The following is an 18,338-nucleotide window of genomic DNA, read 5'->3' as shown; positions in this document are numbered from 1 at the left end:
CTATTCACATCCCTGGTCAATGGTCAGAGGGGATTCACCAGAGGCTCAATCCAACCAGGGGTCCTATAAATGGATTGTCGGCTTTTACTGTCATCCATTGTCTTCTGTCAACTAGATGCTCAGAATTTATGCTCTAATATGATTCCCTTCTTCAGGTTTCTTCTTTCATGTGGACTTTTCTGCCACCTCACTTAGATGGTTGTTTGTTTTAGAAAAGCTTTTAAGACCCCAGATGCTATTCTTTCTGATATCCAGGTACCATCTGATTTCTTCACCATACTTTGGAATGGCAGCCATATCTTCACTGTTCTCTTCATGTGGGCAAGTATGGAGTAGGGCCACAACATAAGAACTGATTGTTCTTGTATTTTGGCTATGATTAAGTGTGAGCTCAAATCCATTCATACATGTATGGTTTATATATGACCCTGGTTCACCTTAGAGACATCATGATCATTTTAATGGGGGAACAATACAAATCATCCTCATATGGCAATCCTACTGATAGTATCATTAATTTGTCCATTGTTATAGAATTTCAAATATTGTTTAGAAAAGCAAAGTACACATGGGAAAGACAGGTTTTCAGATCACTATACATGGTTGCTTACCTGTACAGGTTAAAAACTCAAGTGACTGGACACTATTCACACAAACAACGAGGACTGGAGACAAGGCAAAACTTTCAGTAATACTTATTCACAAAGGCAGAACCCTGTCTGCTAGACTTAGAAATGTCACAGAACAGCAAAGAGAGTATGAAAATAGCAAATATACAGTAGTCCTGAGTAGTCTCCATTCATTAGGCACCCTCAAAGCAAGAGATCCTAACCAAGTCCAACCACCTGCAAGTACATCTGCCTCTTCTCTACACTGGGGAATTTAAGCATTGATTGTGGATCTAGGCAAAATGAAATCCTTGAAACTTCAATTTTTTCTATGTTTATCATGATGTTACTTACTGGACTAGTTGTGAGGAATTTGTCTTTCTCTAATTTTTGTAAAAACAATTTTAGTGTTTCTATATTTTTCTCTGTAGGAAATCCAGAAGTGGTAAATCTATAGAGACAGTACTAGATTAAGTTTCTTAAGGTTATGGCAGGGGAGGCTTGGGGGAGTTAAATGCTAATAGTAATGAGTACAAGGAAGAAGAAATGTTCAAATAATGTGATGATTTCACAGCTTGTTTTGATATGATTAGACCATTGAATAGTATATGTCGATAATACATTAATAAAATGTTAAAAAGAAATCTAAATGCACAATATTGTGAGTTGGACAGCATTGAAAATTACAACCTGTGATATGAAGATGACACAATCTTGCCTGCTGAAAGTAAGGAGGACTTGAAGCACTTTTTTATGAAGATCAAGGATTATAACCATCAGGGGGGGGAGGGTTGTTTTTGAATTTTTAAGAAAGCAAATTTGGAACTTGATAGCCATAGGACATAAACTAGAACAGAAATGTGTATTAATATTTCATCATTTGTGCTTGCTATTGCTGTTCTTATTGATTGCCCTTGAATCAGTTCTGACTTGTGGCAACTCCATGTGTGCAGAGTAGCATCAATAATTGATGGATATACTCTGCAATTTACTTATTGTGTTCAGTTTATTGCTCGTTTTCCACCACTAGGATTTAAGGCACATGATTGTCTATTTTGTTTACTAATGTATTCCCAGTACTCAGATCTGGTATAGAGTAGGCTCATCACATTCTGAATCCACCCATTGATGACATTGGAGGGAGGTTTAGTGCACTTTAGTCAGCCCTAAGAAAGAAAGAAAGATAGATAGATAGATAGAGAGAGAGACCAGATTTCTGTTTCCTTTGTGAGAAAATGAGAGGATTTCAGATATGTAAGGAGGTATAATGAATCAGTCTTCTACCACGTGTCTGAGTGGCCAAAGGAGCTGTGAAGGTGACTGAAGACCCAGGAAAGGCTGTGCTTACAGGTGAGTCTTCAATGATTACCACTGAACAGTGGGAACAGCACAGGTGGTGATACAGGACACTGTAAAATCTAAATAATTGGGGTAGTTTGTGTATCAGTACCAGGATCTGTGCATTCTGACTCATGGTGTGCCCATGTGGACCAGAGTAGAACTGTGCTCCACAAAGTTTTTAATGGTTGATTTTGCAGAATTAAACCACTCGACCTTTCTTCTAAGGTGTTCTAGGTCGATTCAAACTTCCAAACTTTCGGTGAGTAGTCAATTTCATGAGCTGTTTGCACCATCCATATGTTCTTGGTGCATATGGAATGGACTGAACTGTGGCTCTCTGTATGCTCACTCAGCCAAGATGGCTTGTCTCATGAACACTTCCACATTCCTTGCATCCTATACATCTATAAAATACAGTTAGTACAGCAACGACAAACTGTCCTAATTAAGGCAGCTTGAAATGGAGAACGTCTCTGGTTTTATACAGAGAATGATTTTATGGATACTCCTTAAAGTAATCCTACGTAAGATTAGTGGTTTTCAAGGAAAGGTCTATAAAAAAGACTATTCTAGAGACCTACCACATAAAGAAATCCAAAGATAATGCACATTAATGGAAAAACAACAACAAAACCACTTCCATTACATTTATTTTTATTTAAAAAGTATTTAAACTGTATTGATTTATTTGATATATAAATTGGTACTGAGTATGCCCATGCCACTTGTGGTGATTCCCAGGGAATGTGGGCCATTGACAACGGCATTCTTACATAAGTATTTGCTCAGCGTATTGTGACCTGTGGTAGTCTACCTGAGGTGGATTATATGGATTTATAGATGGTTAATGTAATTTAATTAAGCTAACCATCACAAAAGGACATGTAGCTTAAAAGAGATAATAGAAAGATACCCTCAAATCAAGCGAATAATTCAAGCACCAGTTAACAAGAATGCTGAGCTTGTATTTCTAATGTGAACTCTTCATTGGCCACACAAAGAGATAAAAACAACACTGCTTCATCAGGCTGTCAAGTTTACCTGTTTGCAAACTTGAAGAGGCACTCAGCTACATATGACCGTTCTTCAGTCTTGGATGGATTCCCCCTGTGTAGCAGTGGCTTCCCTTTTTCTTTTACAATACAAGTTGACTTGTGAAGACTGTTGTATAACAGGGCTTGTTAAACTCTGGCCCCCACAAAAGACAGCTCACAATGGTCTTTACATTTTAAATAGTTGGCGGGGAGGGGAGAACATTTTGTGACATATTAAACTTATATAAAATTCAAATTTCATTATCTATAAATAAAATTGTATTAGAGAGCAACCAGGTTTGCCTTCTTTTCAAATATTTGTAATTTACAGAAAAGTTGGAAAGTCCTTGGATGGTGCTAACAGCTAAGTGCTGAACTACTAACCCGAATTTTGGTGGCTTGAGTCCACCAAGAAATATCTCAGGAGAATACCCAGTGATCTACTGCCTTAAACTCAGCCCACTAGAAATCCCATGGGGTACAGTTCTATTCTGGGTTCCCATGAGTCAGAATTGACTCAAAGACAACCAGAAAAAAACCCCCAACAAAACAAGTTTGCCATTTTGTTCTAGAATTGATATATTATGCAAAATTAAAAAGCCAACCTAATATTTTGTATTTGCCAAGTTATTAAAAGAAGCTGATTATGTGAGTAAGTAGAGTGAGACAGACATTTTCTAAAACTCAAACCAAACTAGTTGCCATCATAGACAACAACTGGGTCAATTCCAACTCATAAAACCCTCAAAGATAGGGTTTGCAAGGCTGAAAATCTTTACAAGGGCAGAATGCCAGCTCTCCTTCCCTCTGAGTGGCTTGTGGGTCCAAACTGCCACTAAAACCCTGCTGGTTAACAATCAAATACTTCACCACAGGACTACCAGGGCTCTGACATTATTCTAGCCACCTGAGATATATCAGTGAAGAAAACAAGTGCACCTGTGACTCATTCTCACACAGGTAGACCTACAGCAAACAATCAACACACGACATCAGTAAGGCATATAGGCTGTTGGCACACATCAAGTGCCATGCAATAAAGAGCAGTGAGATGGAGAGTACAACTGGTAGGGATAAGAGGTTCGTGAGGAATGCACAAATGTGCTTGACACAAGGGATGGGTGTGTGGATTGTGATAAGAGTTGCATGTGCCCCCGATAAGATGAGCTAAAGAAAGACAAGGAGGTTAGTGTTGCTTCTTCTTACATTTGTTTTTTAACCTTAGTAACACGTTATAATTCTTCACCTTTATATTTCTGTTGTAAAAACAAGACCAATCTCCTTCTTTAAGCAATGTCTAGTTCAAGATAAGGTATAAATAACAAAATGAATGAGTTGTCAATGAGACTTGTGCTCTTCAGAAAAAAGAGAAAACTAAAAAAAAAAAAACGTTCTAAATCCTTGGACAGCTACTTCCAGAAACACACTCAACTGTAAAGATGCCAATAAGTACTGGACATACCCTCTGACCCACACTCTGAACACAGGTCTGTATTTTCCCAACGATATTAATGAGGAATGAGCCACATTTCTCAACAAATCTCATTTTACTGTCACATCAACAAAAGTGGCTGATCTAACAGCTTAGCTAATGTTCTGGCTTTCGCTCACTAGAAATGCTATTGGTTTAATTTTAATCATGTCATTATGAGTCAGAATTGCCTTAAAGACATTGGGTTTGATTTTCAGGTTTTAATCATGTGTATCATGGATTTCAGAATAGTCATTAAGATTCATCCTGGGCTCCTTGGGAAACAGGTGAACCTTTGATGACTATAATCTTGAGATGGACTTACTGGAGGGTCACGTCACTCTGCGCTGAGTTGTCTTCTCGTCTTATTTCTCTAAGGCAGTCATTCAGAGTTTAACGAGTGCCTTCTTATACCTGACAATCTGCTAAGTAAAGACGAGGATACCATCACAAAGGAACAAAATAAACAGCAAGACAGAAAACAAAGCAGAAAATATGATCTGAATGTTTGCACAGTGGAAGAGTCGCCCTTTTCCCTGTGCATTTCTGAGTTTTCAGCCTTTATTTTCATTGTTACACTTTAGTTTAAAAGTCTTAAAAGTGCTTTATTATCTATATGGGAAAATATATTGAAACTATCTAGCACTAACACAGGTAGCATGAATCTTGGACAAACTTTAAAGTTTGAAAGCTTTCAGGTTTTTAAAAAAATTTAATGTCTAATGATTACAAATCTAATTATCCTTGAAAAGCATGTCTGTATCAATAAAGACACAGAAGAACTAAATAACACTATTAATCGAGTTTGCCTCTTAGATATAGACAGAACACTCCACCCCCAAACAACACAACAGACATTATTTTCTGGTACAGATGAAATATTCTCCAGGATAGACCATATATTAGTCACAAAAGAAAGTCTGAATAAAATTTAAAACCATCTCCTCAGATCACATTAGAAATCAACAAGGGGAAGATCAAGGAAAATGAATCAGATGCATGGAGATTTAATAACACCCTGGTTAAAAACTGATGGATAACTGAAGAAATACGTAATGAAATTAAAATTTCCCTTGAAACAAATGAGAACGAAAATACAACCTAATACAGCACCTAGTGCATGCAGAGGGTCATTTATAGCAATAAATACACACATCAAAAGAGAAGAAAGGACCAAAATCAACACCTCAACCCAACGTTTTCATCAATTAGAACCAAAGCAGAAAACAAATCTTCAACAACCAGAAGAAACTAAATAAAGATTAGAAAAGAAATAATTGAATCAGAAAACATAAAAACAGTGGAAGCCATTAATAAGATAATAAGTTGTTTCTGTGAAAGGCTAAACAAAATTAACACACCACTCACAAACTTAACAAAGGAAAAGAAGAATGTGCAAATATCACGAATAAGAAGCAAAATGGGTAACATTGCCATGGAACCAAATGAGATAAAAAGACAATAATACAATGTTATGATAGACTGTACTCCAACAAATAAGAAAACCTAGAAGAAATGTACAAATTTCTAGAAACACACTATCTACCTAAATAAAACAGATGAATAAGACCTCTACAGACCCATAATGACAGAAGAAATAAACCAAACCATTTAAAAAAAAACTCCCAACAAAAAAACAGTCTAGGGCCACACAGTTTCACCAGCGAATTCTCTCAAACATTCAGATAAGAGTTGACACCAATTCTATTCAAACTATTCTAGAATATGGAAAAGACTGGCAAACTCTTGAATTCATTTTATGAAGCAAGTATATCTCATATCAAAACCAGACAAAGACATTACCAAAATAGAAAATTACGCACCAATATTTCTTATGAACATAGATGCAAAACAGTCACCAAAATCCTAGAATTCAACAAAATATTGAAAAATAAAACATCCTGATAAAGTGGGATTCATATCAGGTGTACAAGAGTAGTTCAACATTAGAAACATTAGTTCAACATGTTCCCCTGTGTAAATAAAACAAAGGAAAAACCACATGATCATATCAATTTATACAGAAAAGGCTTTTGACAACATTTCAATTTTGTTCAGTGCTTGAGAAAAGCACTGAACAAAATAGAAGTAGAAGAGAAATTCTTGAACATAATAAAAGCCACATAGGAGAAACTAATGACAAACATCGTGCTCAATGGAGAGAAATTGAAAGCATTCACCTTGCAACTGGATCCAGAGATCCCCTTTATCACCACACTTACTCAATATTGTGCTTCAAATCTAGCCAGAGCTATTAGAAAACAATAACATCCCAAATAAAAAACTTCCAAACTGCTGATGAAGGAGTAAAATTCTATTTGCACATGATATCATTCTGTCGGTAGAAAACCTGAAAGACTCAACAAAAAAATTGTTTGAACTAATTGAAAAATTCAGCAATAACCCACAAAAGATGAATACTTAGGACTAAATTTTATTAGAGAAATAAAAGACTTGTAAACGGAAAACAACAAAGCATTACTACAGGAAATGACAAAGAGATCTACATAAATGGAGGGACGTCCCATGCTCATGGATAGGAAAACTATTAGGAAAACGTCTAGTCTACCTAAAGTAATCTGTAAATATAATGCACTTCTTATCGAGATCCCAGTGTCATTCTTTAAAGAGATGAGAAAACTAATCACAAACTTTGCAGGGAAAGGAAAGAGGCCCGGTTTAAGTAAAAACACTCCCAAAGAAGAATACAGTAGAAGGCTGCTAACTTCCCCACCTCAAAGTCTACTACATAGCCATAACAATTAATTGGTCCTGGTACAATGAGACACACATGGACCAATGAAACAGAACAGAGAACCCAGAAATAAACACATCCATCTATAGATAACTATTTTTACAAAGGACAGAAACACATAAAATTGCAAAGAGGTAGCATCTTCAACCTCTGATGGTGGCAGAATTGAATTTCTATTTGCAGAAGAATTAATTAAATAGTTTCCATACCTCACTCCATATACAAAATGATGGATTTAAGAATTAAATGTATTCGTCCCAGAACTATAAATATCATAAATGAAAAAGGGGGCCCAAATTTAGGGGCCTTAATACACATCATAAGCACACTACTAATCATATTGGAAAACACACACACAGTAGGAAACAAGATAGTTGACTGGCATCTCCTAATATAAAACACAAGTAAATCCAGAGACTTCATCAAAAGACTAAAAATGGAACTCATAGACTCAAAAAATATTTTGGTAATGTATCAGAATATCCTGGATATGTATCAGAAAAGGAATTCATCTTAAAAATTTATAAAAAGCTTCAACACCTCAACAAGAATAAGACAAAACTCCAGTTGAAAAATAGACCGGAAAACATGAAGAAATGCTCTTTCTCTTTCCTGATATTTCCTGTCTATTTTATTATTTGGATAATGTGTGATACACAAATTTCCAAAGTGCCATGGTGGTATAACAATTAAATATTGTTAAGATGATAGTAATATGATCTTAATGGAGAAAATATTTCAAAATTAAGTACATAAGGTAACTTCCTAGTGTAAATAGCATTTGCCCAATGCAATGCTAGGCATATGATAAGGGATAAAGCAGGATGTTTTACTTAAAAATTAATAGAAATTATATGTATGAGTTTCCTCATATGTACAAGGGTCACCGTTATCTCCTTAAAAGATATTTGTCAAAAAAAAAAAAAAAAAAGAAAGAAAGAAAAGGAGTTTGAACTCTTTGTGTTGAGCTGCTGGGTTTAATCAAGCCAGATACAGATCTTAGTGACAACAACAACAACAACGGAAATAAAGCAAGTCACTGGGAATCAGAAAGAAGTTAGCAGGCTGGGAATTAGAAACAAGGGACTGAAGCAGAGGGAATAGTGGACGCAGTTGATTTGAAATAAAAGGAGAGGACCCAGGAATGTAGCATCAGGATTAGCAGGGGGGAAGTGGGGTCACGGGAGGAACAAGAGCAGACAGAAAAGGCAATCCCCCCGACTGGAGAACCTAGGACTGAAAAACTGGCAGAGTTGCCTTCTCAAGCCATGGCCCTGAAGTGTCCTGAAAGATCAGATCCCTATGACAAGCCCCTTTCTCCATGCACTCACAGCAGCACATTCCTCTGAACTCAAGCTAAAGTTGAGATTTAAGAACTGGCTTGCACAGAGAGGAAGATCACTAGTTAACCTCTACTGATTATGAAAGGCGGAATTGCGAGATCTATATTGAGTAAACCTCTGCCCTAAGGATTTTATAATGAAGCTTAAATTGGCATGGGAAGATGTTGGACTTTTCTACTTGGAGTTTATCCCTTATTTAATAGTTGGGAGTTTTCCGTATGCACTTAATTAAGGCTCAGTTTCATTTTCCTTTATCACTAATGTTGTAATATAGGATTATTTCTGCTTGTGCTACATTAGAGTGTACATTTTAATTCCACCATCCATCTGCCTGCTTGTATTTCTCTGGTAGCCATCTATTACTAGCCATTTTAATACCATTCTGACATCATTTGTGTTGCTACAGTAGCTATTCCACTAGGATACTAAGAGCTACGTGTGCCACTGGTGTTCCAAATGCCCGCAGGGTCACCCATAGTGGGCAGGATTCAGTGGAGCTTCTGGGCTGTGATAGAAAGGTCTGTGGGTCTACTTCGGAAAACTAAGCAGGTAAAAGCCATGTATCACAACAGCATATTGTCTGATATAGCTCAAACTACACAGACATTGCAACAATGGACATGAGCCAACCAGCCAGTTAGAATGATGGGGAACAAGGCAAGATTTTCTTCTGCTGTGTAAGGAGTCTCCATGAGTCAGTCAACTTGACTGCAGCTAACAACAGTATTCTGTTTGTTATCTAATCCAGGCGTCAGTAAGCTGTCTCTGTAAAGTGACAGGTAAGTATTTTTAAGAAATCATTGTATTGGTGGCTCTAATAGCAATCCATAAATCAGTTGTATCAAGCACATGTGTACATATGCTGCCATCATCATTTTCCTAACATTTTATTTCTGTTTGAGCCCGTGGTATCAGCTTGTCTTTATCCCTGTGGGCCCCACAGTCTCTGGTGCCACTATTCACCTCTGCTGCTGTGAAATGAAAAAACAAACAAACAAAAACCATAGACAGGATGTACATAAACAGTGGTGGTTGTGTTCCAATAAAACTTTATTTATAAAAAATAGTGGACTGGGTTGGATTTGGTCTATAGGCTTTATATTTTGCTGATTCCTGGACTGTCATTTTACTATGCCTTAGTCAATAAATCTGAATATTTCTATTTGCATATATTTAAATAAGTGATAACTTGGAATTTTATTTCTTTCATTGTGCTTTCTGATCTCCATTTATAATACATCTATATATTTTTTCTGTATTAGGCATATGGAAAATAATCTCTGTTTCTTCTTGGGCATTTAGAAAATGGTATGTAAGAATATTCAGAAGCATTCTTGAACCTATGTCTGTGTTATAGCTATTCCAGTTCCATTGCAAATCCCAGCCTTCGTGGGAACCTGATAGAACTGAACTTTTCACTTTGAAGTTAGGTGTGGTGTGTGACTTGTCTTGACTAATAAACTGTGAATGCTATTGACATGTGTCTTTCAGAGGAGAGCTGAAGAGCCACACCATCACTTACTACGCTCCCTTTTTCATGTTCAACAATCCTTGAAACACGTTTGTAGAAGGCACCTCCCCAGCCTGGACCTCTGCTTGGATATGATGTGTAAAGTCCTTCTGCTCACCTGTCACAAGTAGAAATAAACACATGTACATTCGAGCCAGTGAGAGTCTGTGGCTGGTGAGAGAAACTAGTAACTTGAAGTGGGAGCTTCTCTGTCCCAAATTGGAAATATATGACATTTTCTTGGAGGTCAGGCAGCATACGATGAGCAATTGCTAATCATCCAAGACATGCAGATCTAAAACATTTGGTAAAACTGTCACCTGTGCTTAGTTTTGGTGTAATTCCTCCTAAATTTAGAATAGGAATTGGCAAGCTATGACCAATGGCCATTTGGCTGGATTTTTTTGGGGGGGGGGTATGGCTCACAAATTCAGAATGCTTTTTCCAGTTTCAAATGGTTAAACAATTCAAAAGAATACTATTTTATGACCTGTGAAAATGATATGAAATTCAAACTTCAGTGCCCATAAGAAAGCCTCACTGGAACACAACTATTCCCACTCATTTACATGCTGTCTAGTCTACTGTCATGTTACAATGACTGGGTTGGAGTATATGACTTACAACGCTAACCTATTTACCAGCTGGATCTTTGTAGAAGAAGTCTACTGGCGTCTGCTCTAGATTTGAAAGAGCCAGGTGGAGCTGTTAAACATTGGGTTAGTAACAGAAAGGTTAGTCGTTCAAAGCCATCAGCAATTTCAAGGGAGAAAGATGAGGCGATCTGCTCGAAAGGTTTAGTCTTAGCACCCTGTGTACAGTCATGAGGGGGAAGCCACTCAGTGGCAGTGGGTTTGGTGGCTCTGAGACACTAGCGAAAGGTTTGAAAGACACTTGAAGAAAACATGTTGATTATGCATAACCACTGAAAAGAATTGACCAAGTTTCAAGCAAGAACTAAACGGGATCAGGAGAATCCAAAAACTGCAGGGTTTGCAGCACTGGAAGAGGGAGCTGTTTCTTAATCAAATAGGTAAACATAAAGCTGGGAAGCCCTGTGAGTGGCAGCAGTTGATTAAAAGCCCTGGGGTCCGGATCACATTGAGGGTTTAGCCATCACACCCACGGCAGAAGCCTAGGAATGGATTAAGGTGTTTTATACTCAAGATTCAAGTCAGTCAAGGGAGCACCGCAAATATTTTCAATTGAGCAAGCACAGAAGGGTGTTGCTCTCCCACTGACATCTGACAGGATCAAAGGACCTGAAATTAAGGGTGCAAGGAGAGAGAGAAAGGGCAAGAGAAAGGAGGGAGTGTATGTGTGATGTGGAGACATGGGCATGAAATGACAAAGTAAATTTAGCATAGCAATGATTGTCAAGCTGGCGCAGGGCTGGGAAATGTTTTGTTCTGTTGTAGATGAGGTTTCTGTGAGTCAGAAGGGACTCGACAGCCACTAAGGACAACAACAATAAATAGAAAATATTGTGGGTATGGCTCCTGGCACACAGAGCTGATTGGAAGAAAATAGATAAAAAGTGAAGCTTTTGAAAGTGCTGTGTATTAAAAAGAATCTACCTAGATTGAAATAGACTGTGATTATTTGACCATTGGGCTCCCAAACATTTATGAAGGTTGACCAAAGCTACTTAGTCACCATAGTGCCTAAAGTCCACTTTAGTTGTCAAGTAAGAAAATGGAAAAATCATCCCCAAGATGGAGGCACAGAGAACATCAAGCTTTCAGAAAGGGGAGTCAGGGGACATTTCTCACGTGTAGATATTTTAGAATTAGGCCAGTGTGCTGCTCACAAGTACAATGGTAACTTCGGAGTGTCTTCTATGAACACGGAATTTAGCACGGCTCAAGTCTCTGTTTATTTCTTCCATCCCAGTGTTTCTTAACATTATTTGAGATTTTAGACCCAGGTTTCCGTATCATTTTTTAAAAACCATGAACATTATGTAAATTGTTTTTCCAGAAAATAACTTCGACATTTGTGCTTATTATTGTACACACAATTGAAATAATTATTAGACACTTCTATACTTAAGAGAATAATTTTTCTATTTTTTAATAATAATTTTGTAGCTTCTCATTTTCTTCAAGGACCCCTTGTGGCATAGTGGGTAAGGTCAAGAGTTCAAAGCCATCCACCACTCTGAGAGTGTAAGATGAGGTGTCTACTCCTATAATCTTGGAAACCCTTTGGGTCAGTTATACTCTGCTTTCTAGACTTACTCATAAGTCGGAATTGACTTGATGGCAATTGGATTATTATTTATTTTGGTTTTAATTTTCTTCATTCTTTTAGTACATTTTTTAAAGACAAGTGAAAGGACTGACTGGGCAGCTGAGTTGTTGTAGGCACCAGAGGGAATACGTTGTGTTCCAGGTTTCCATCCCCACACCCAACACTGACTCAGTGTACAGCCAGACAACAAATATGCTTAAATTTTAAAGGATGAAAGGATATTATAACTTTCTGACCACTGAAGGATTTTGTACAAAGTATTATTGATGTCAAAAAGGTATTATATGTATGAAATTACTGGTTCTTTGAAATAAACACTGCCAATGATCTTGGATACTCATATGCCATGAAATAAACTTGGAAAGTGCTTTCTCTTGGCGCTGAATTCCTCCAGTGTACTTGAGTTCAATGAGACACCATCATCTAGTTTATTTATTATAAGCTTCCCCTAGCGTGAGCTCCATGCGCGAAGAACCTGTGCCCACCTATTGACTAGGCCAAACTCAAGCCGAACTCTCTGGACTCAGCTGTTTAAGTCTTCCACAGGAAGGTTAAGATGGAGAAGACCTCTTTGCTTCATCTAAAGAAGATGCTGACTGGCTTTCTAGGGTCGTGGGAAGCCTGGTGTCTACCTCCTTTGAATCTGTCTACTTAATTCTTGCATAATGAAAGAGAAGCATCTGTGCTTTTCCCTTTGGGCTGGATTCACTTCCCACAGATCTTTAAAATGAACCCAGAAGTGGTCTTGCCAGCCACAGAGTTACAGCTCTGTAAGACAATGTTCCTCAAGGTGTGGTCCTCAGATGGCATCGGTAGCATCACCTGGGAGCTTGTTCAGTGTGAATTCTCAGGCCCTGCCCTATACTGACAGAATCAGGACATTTCGGGGTATGGTTAGCTGCCATTGAGTTAGACCCTAAAACAGAGGGACCCCTGTGGGATAGAACGACATCTGGTCCTGCCATCTTCCTGATTGATGGTGGATCCAACACCTGTGATCTATACAGTTTGCATTGACTGATTTCCAGAAGTAAATTTCCAGATCTTTCTTCCAAGTCCATCTTGGTTTGTAAGCTCTGCTGAAACCTATTTGGGATCATGGAAACACACATGTCTCCACTGACAGATGGATGGTGACTATGCCAGGAATCAAGACTTGGGTCTCCTGCATGGAAGATGAGAATTCTTCCATTAAACCTCTGGGGGAAAGAGGTGGTGATAATCTAAGTTATCAATAAGCCCTCTAGAACATTCTAGAGTAGTGGTTCTCAATCTTCCTGATGCCGTGACCCTTTATGACAGTTCTTCATGTTGTGGTGTTGTGGTGACCCCTCCCAACCATATAATTATTTTTGTTTCTACTTCATAACTGTAACTTTGCTACTGTTATGAACCAGGTGATTCCTGTGAACGGGGTCGCGACCCACAAATTGAGAACCGCCGCTCTAGAGTGTGAGGCCCACTGTTGGAGCAGGTCACTTGCCAGTGAGAAGCTAGACACAAACTGTTAAAGAACCAAAAGCAAGACAAAAGAAAACCTTGACATTGCTCTTATGTTTGTGGGTGAAGGAAGGGGCATGGTAGTAACAGGCTCTTAAAGAAGTTTGTCCATCCAAGGGTGTGAGGGACGATGCTGGGAGAGTGGAGGGTGAGTGGGTTGGAAAGGGGGAACTGATTACAAGGATCCACATGTGACCTCTTCCCTGGGAGAGGGACAGCAGAGAAGGGGGGAAGGGAGACTCCGGATAGGGCAAGATATGACAAAATAACGATGTATAAATTACCAAGGGCATATGAGGGAGGGGGGAATGGCGAGGGGGGGGGGAAGAGGACCTGATGCAAGGGGCTTAAGTGGAGAGCAAATGCCTTGAGAATGATTGGGGCAGGGAATGTATGGATGTGCTTTATACAATTGATGTATGTATATGTATGGATTGTGGTAAGAGTTGTATGAGTCCCTAATAAAATGTAAAAGAAGAAAAGAGAAAAAAATGATTAGGGCAAAGACTGTACAGATGTGCTTTATACAATTGATGTATGTATATGTATGAACTGTGAAAAGAATTGTATCAGCCCCAATAAATTGTTAAAATAAAAAAAAAAAGGAAAAAAAGTTTGTCCAGAGGACTGACATAGGAGTAACCAAAACATGCATAATAATAAAATTAATTCTAATATTGCCCTTTTAGATTTGGAAAGTTAAAAAGGGGAAAACATCACTTCATTTTCAGCCTATATAAGAAAGATGACATGTTTCAACAACTCCATCAGTTCTGCCATAAGTGGAAGTGGAATATATCTTTTTTAAAAAAAGTCTTTATTATTCTTGCCTTTTGTTACAGATATCTTTGTAAATCTGATCCCTGAGCATTTGAGAATATTAACTCGAGCAATTGTGGGCTGCAATATTTCAATATGATTAGATGTACAAAAGCTAAATAAGCAACAACAACAACCCCCCACCCAAACTCCCAAGCCAACAGAAAAATCACCCAGATGGCCATAAGTTTGATTCATTGTAATGAATATGTCAAACATGTCATAAGTTGGAGCCCACCTGAGATGCGACCTAAGGAGTTTGAGCATAGCTCCATAGGCAACCATGAGTTTGATCTTTAATGGGAGGAAGAAGCGACCAGATATTTTTTAGAATGTCAACTGCAGTGGCGGTTTTGGAGGTGGCTTGGCGTGGGGAAGATGCTAGATGCAGGGACATAGAGAGCGAGCTGTGGCTCTGGTTCCAGCGAGCCTAGGGAGTAGGGTCAGTGTGGAGGGCCCGGGTTCTTCCACTCTGTGTCTACACCGCCTCTCCAGGTCACTTCCATCACCCACCTGCTTTGCACTGCACTTGTTCCCTGAGCATTCCAGCATTCCAGAAGGTTCTAGCCATCCACACGCCGCAGAGTCGACACCCTCCTCTTATGGTTTGTAAGCATCTCTGAGGACCCACCTCTGCTTTCCTCACCTCCAACCCCCAGAGTAGAGTTCTCTGCTCTATTCTCTGCTTTCCAACATCAACCCTTTGTTAATGTTTTGTTATAGATTGTGTATAATTTATGAATTATCTCCCTCTGATTAAATTATGCGTTCTCTGGGGATGATGATCTCCTCCCCAGCTTATCTAGATGGCTTCATTGTGTGGGTTGGGAAGTAAGAAACATTTTATCCAACACACACTTTTGAGCATCTCCTTTGTCATAGAAATTTTTCTCGACATGAAACAGTGAGGGCCTATGCTACGCTGAGCTTGAGTTCTCCAGACGGAGATAGACGACACCAACAATTAATATCAACGCAGGCAGGGAGGAAAACAAGGCAGGGAAAGAGGGACAGGGTGTGACTGCTTTGAGGGGTACTGTCTTTATTCAGAACCCCTCTGGGTGGTTCAAACTGCTAGTGCGCTGTGTAGCTCATTAAAGTTTGAGGCCACCTAGCAGTGACTTGGAAGAAAGAGCTGGGGACCTACTTTAAAAAAAGCCACCATTGACAACCTTATGGAACTTGTTCTACCCTGACACACACAGGGTAACTTGCATGAGCCAGTTGACTGGATGGCAATGTACCGGTTTTTCAGAGTAGTCAAAAAGGCCTGCTGGCAAAGTGGCATTTGAACAAAAACCCAAAGGAAGTGAAGGCATGGGTTATGTGGATCTGGAGATCGGCTTGGGACAGGGAAGGAAATATATTCCAGGAAAGGGGGCTAGCAGTGCAATGGCATAGCTTGTTCAAGAATGGAACACGGAAGAGAATGATAATGGATGAAGTCGGACAAATGACAAAGCATGTCACAACAGGGCATGGGATGATGGTTAGGATTTCACGTTTGTTCTAAATGATATGGAAGCCGTACGTGATTTGAACAGAAAGGTGTCACAATCTGACCTACATTTTCAGAGTATCATCTTGGCTGTTATGAGAATGTTGTGGTTTAGTTGTGTGCTGATGAGGTGATTCTGACTCTTGGACGCCCCATATGACAGAGTAGAACTGCGTGGTAAGGTTTCCTAGGCTGCAATCCTTTCAGAAAAAGACTGACACATTTTTATCTGATGGAGCCATTGGTGGGTTCAAACAGCCAATGATTTGTTTAACTACCAAGCACTTAACCATTGGGCATTTTTAAAAATATATATTTTTTATCATTTTATTAGGGGCTCATGCAACTCTTAACACAATCCATACATCCATCCATTGTGTAAAGCACATCTGTACATTCATTGCCCTCATCATTCTCAAAACATTTGCTCTCAAACTAAGCCCCTGGCATCAGCTCATTTTTTCCTCTTCCTCCACCACTCCCCCCTTCCTCATGAACCCTTGATAATTTATAAATTATTATTATGTCATATCTTACACTGTCCGACATCTCCCTTCTCCCACCTTTCTTTTGTCCATCCCCAAGGGAGGAGGTTATATGTAGATCCTTGTAATCAGTTCCCCCTTTCTAACCCATGCTCCCTCTACCCTCCCAGTATCGCCTCTCACACCACTGGCCCTGAAGGGATCATCCACCCTGGATTCCCTGTTTCTAGTTTTTATCTGTACCAGTGTACATCCTCTTGTCTGGCCAGATTTGTAAAGTAGAATTGAGATCATGATAGTGGGGTGGGGAAAGCATTTAGGGACTAGAAGAAAGTTGTATGTTTCATCATTGTTACATCGCACCCTGCCTGGCTCATCTCCTCCCCGAGACCCTTCTGTAAGGGAATGTTCAGTGGCCTACAAATGGGCTTTGGGTCCCCACTCCACACTCACCACCTCATTCACAATGATATGATCTTTCTTCTGATGATGCCTGACACCTGATCCCTTTGACACCTTGTGATTGCACAGGCTGGTGTGCTTCTTCCCTGTGGGCCAGGACTACTTGTAATGCGATTAGACATGGAGACTAGGGTGAAGCAGTACGTCCAGGAAAGTGGCTGCCACACATTTCCTATTGTTCTCCAAACCAAACTCACTGCCATCGAGTCAATGCTGACTTATAGGAAGCCCCTGTGGGATTCCGAGACTGTAACTGTTTACCAGAGTAGAAAGACCTGTCTTTCTCCCAAGGGGCTGCTGGTGGTTTCTCACTGCCAACCAGGGAGATAGCAGCCCAATGTGTAACCACTACACCACCAGGGCTCTGTTCTGACTCATATTAACCCTGTGTACAGTAAATGAAGCACTGGCAGGTGCTGTACCTTCTTCACATTTGTTGTCGTGTTTGACTCCGTTGTTGTAGCTACTGCGTCCATTCATTCAATCTTCCTCTTTTCCACTGACCCTCTACGTTCCCAAGAACAATGTCCTTCTCCAGGGTGTATTCTCTATTGATAACATGTTCAGGGTACGCAACACAAAGTCTCACCATCCTTGTTTCCAACGAGCATTTTGGCTGTACTTCTTCCAAGAAAAATGTGTTTATTCTTCTGACAAATACCTCTTTCAGTCTTCTTTGACAACACCATACCTGAACTGACCACCATAGTAATGCAGACAAAAGATGGTGCCCTGAACCAAAATACAGCAGCGAGGTGTTGAGGAGTGTGATATCCTTCATATAATTTGAAGATGACAAGATTTTTTGATAAACTGAATATGGGATTTGAAAGGGAAGGAATCTAGGAGAACTGAAACACTTTGATGGGTGACCTAAATGATGGAGTCGCATTTGCAGAAACTGATGTCTGCAGAAGAGCAGTGGAGGGCTACATTTAAGAGTCTGGTTTATTTTGAATCTGAATATGCTAAATAGGCATTTGGTTATGTGAGTTTAAGCTTTAGGAACAAGTCAGGGCTAAAGTGAGAAGGTGGACATATCAGGGCATAAATGACATTAAAGATGGACAAGAGTCAAGATATAGGTTTATTTCTGGTGCTCAGCAAAATATCTGACACAGTAACTGTGCAAAAAGTAGATTGTTGAACCAGCGGTGGGAGTGGTGACACCAGGAGGGAAGGGGGTGTAGAAAGGGAGAACCGATCTTGGAGATCTATGTGTAACCTCCTCTCTGGGAGATGGGCAATGGGAAGGTGGG

The sequence above is a fragment of the Tenrec ecaudatus genome, chromosome 1, assembly GCF_050624435.1.
Source record: "Tenrec ecaudatus isolate mTenEca1 chromosome 1, mTenEca1.hap1, whole genome shotgun sequence".
In the NCBI taxonomy this organism is placed as follows: Eukaryota; Metazoa; Chordata; class Mammalia; order Afrosoricida; family Tenrecidae; genus Tenrec; species Tenrec ecaudatus.
The sequence above is the reverse complement of the archived record's forward strand: the minus strand, read 5'-3'. Positions refer to the sequence as shown.